This window comes from Pinus tabuliformis, chromosome 1_2 (genome assembly GCF_031772625.1).
Source record: "Pinus tabuliformis cultivar Carrire ecotype Pingquan chromosome 1_2, CPIR1, whole genome shotgun sequence".
Taxonomy (NCBI): Eukaryota; Viridiplantae; Streptophyta; class Pinopsida; order Pinales; family Pinaceae; genus Pinus; species Pinus tabuliformis.
Window position 1 is genome coordinate 27,018,494 of NC_142298.1, and position 3,355 is coordinate 27,021,848.

Sequence of the window (3,355 nt, forward strand, 5' to 3'; positions counted from 1 at the left end):
CACTTTTTGACCCCGAGACTGAGCAGATCGGTATTGGACCTGTATGGATTCGACTGTCGGGCCTCCCATTACAATACTGGTCCGAGGACATCTTCAAACGGATTGGTAACGCCATCGGCACTTATATGGAATACGACAAATCATATCTGCAAACGGGTATGATGGCCTACGCTCGAATCCTTATTAATCTCGACACCAGAGGAGGTCTATTGGAATACATTACCATCCAATGGCGGGACACATCCTGCAAGCAGATCATAGACTACGAAGGCATTCCATATCGCTGCCGCAGATGTCACAAGGTTGGGCACCTATACAGGGACTGCCCCCTCCTCCACAAAAAAAGGGGCCCTGAACAGAACCGAGAACCGGAACCGACGGAGGGTGGACCATCACAGCCCCAAGAGATGGAAGGAGAGCCCACACAACTTCCGGTGGATAATGCACTAGGAGATTCGAGAGATATACAGGGCACTTCTGCTACAAAGGCATCTGACAAGCGTCCAACGGACTCCATACCTGCCTCGCCTCCTCCGCCCATCAGCTCAGACACTTCTAGAGATGTCGCCTCGACTGAGGGTACGTTTTTCCCTATTTCATCCTCTGTATTTGGCATATCTCATATTTTTGCATCGCTCTCTTGCATGGGTATCCCCTCCCCCCTCATCCCCTCTGGCTCCCTTCAGATACCCCCCCTCCCTCTAGGCTACACCCCCCCTCCTCCCTCCTCTGCACACTTCCCTTTCCCTCACACTCTCCCTCCCTCTGTCCCCCCTCCCTGATATCCTCCCCCTCCCCTTCCTTCCCCCCCCCCCCCCCCCCCTCTTCCCCTCGATACCCTCTACGGTCCAGAACAAAGGGAAAGGATGTCGACGCGATAGGCATCGAACCTATTTACCCCACAACCTCCTTTAAATCGGCTAGAGGCCGCCCCTCCCGACTCACCAAGGCCGCCCCTCCCGACTCACCAAGGCCAGACAGGGCCCTTAGAGCTAGGGATGGCCCTCTGACTATCCCTCCATGAAAATTCTATCCTTCAACTGCCGAGGGGTTGCTAGCCCCCCAAAAAAACTAGCCCTGCGAAGACTGCTCACCTCGACTGCCTTGGAAGTGATCTTTCTTCAGGAAACCCTCTGCTCGGCTGACACTCTCATACCTATTCTTCGCTCTTGGCTTCCGAGCTGGACATTTCATGCTTTGGATGCATCTGGGAGATCGGGGGGCATTACTATCGGTTTCTGTAATAAATCCTTGGTTCTTCGAAACACCTGGGGAGGCAGATGCTACATCGATATGGACTTATTGGACCGCTCCCTTAATGCTGAGATTCGTATCATCAATGTTTGCGAACCTTGTGTGGACAGGGAACCATTTTGGAGAACCCTGTTCGCATCTTAACTTTTCCAGGAAGACAACATCATCCTGGGAGGGGATTTGAACTTCTCCTTGGGTCACTGTGAATCCTGGGGACACTCGGCCCAAGCAGATTACCTGTCCGACTCGATCTCCACCTTACTTGAAGCTCATCATTGGGTTGACATCCCTCCTGTCAGGTTACATTATACCTGGTCCAACAATAGAAGTGGTGATCATAGTCTAGCTAGAAGACTCGACAGATTCCTCATCAAAGAGGCATTCCTTACTCTCCACCCTCGTATTAGACAGTGGGTTGGATCTGGGGGGTTATCTGATAACAGGCATATCTTCCTGGAACTCTCTGAGGATATCCCGAAGATCAAAAGCCCTTTTAAATTCAATGCTTCTTGGCTCAAGGATCCCAACTATCATCAGCTTGTATCGGAGTATTGAAGATCAAATCCTATCACAGAAGAGGAGGAGCATATTACTGGTTTTTTAAGGGAATTATCTGAACTCAAAAGGCTCTCCAGAAACTGGGCACACCTGAAGCGGATTAACGATGACAAGATTCTGAAGGAGGCCAAACGAGCCATTTCAACATTTGAGGATTCGTCAGATGGCACCTTCACAGCACCGGAAAACAAGGATATATACTCTACTCTTATATCTAAGCGCACACAAATTCTAAAGGAAAGAGAGGAGAGCTGGCGCCTTATAAGTAGAGCCATATGGCTGACCGATGGAGACAATAACACTAAGTTCTTCCGCAAATTTTCAAATGGCAGAAAAGCCATTAACACCATCTGCGAACTACAAAACGATCAGGGGTAGAGGATTACTGATCAGCAGGGTCTGGCTAGACTTACTAACGAGCACTTCAAAACCATCTACAAGGCTCCCCGTGTGGCTAACATACTATAGATAATGCGGGTCACTGAATACTTCCCCAGATATGTAGAACAAGAGGATTCAGAGAACCTGATGATGGCTGTTTCGAAGGAGGAACTAGAGGCCACCATTAAATGGTTCAAAAAAGACAATAGCCCTAGACCGGATGGGTGGACCACCAAATTCTTTATTGCATTTTTTGACATCTTGGGGGATGATCTTCTCAGAATCATGGAGGACAGTAGGAGGAATGGTAGCATACATGCAGCCATCAAATCCACTTTCATTGCGCTTTTTCCGAAATATGATTCACCTACCTCCTTTAATGACTTTAGAACCATCTCTCTCTGTAATGTTTTGTACAAGATTATTGCCAAAATCATAGCAAATCGCCTGAAGCCTATACTGTCTTGTCATATATCCCCCGAACAATTTACTTTTCTCCAGCATTTTCAGATACATGAAGCGATTGCCACTGCAGAAGAACTCCTCCATACTCTGAAGACTAAGAAACAGAAGGGCATGATTCTCAAGGTGGACCTTTCTAAGGCATTTGATAGAGAAAATTGGCTCTATCTTAGGTTAATACTTACTCACCTTGGCTTCCCTTGTGCCTACATTAAATGGGTTATGAGTTGTATCAAGGATGTATCCTATAGTGTCCTCCTTAATGGTGAAGCTATCCCTTTCTTCCTATTAGAAAGGGGGCTCAGACAGGGTTGCCCCCTCTCCCCGCTACTCTTCCTCCTTATTATGGAAGGTCTAAGCAGATCCATCTCTGCTGCGAAGGACAGACAACAACTCAAGATTTCGGATAATTTCTTTCTGACTCATCTTCTGTTTGTTGATGATGTTCTGATCTTCTTAAACGAAAGGATCGGAGATTCTTCAATTATGCACAATATCTTCAAGCTCTTCCAATAGGCTACGGGGATGATGATTAAGGAAGGTAAATCTACCATCACCATTATCGATTGTTCTCAGCATGAGTCTATATATACTACCCAACATTTTCCATTCTCTGTACTTCACTTGGATGACAGGCTTAAATATCTGGGCTTCCGATTAAAGCCTCTCGGGTATAGGATAGCAGACTGGACGTGGCTTA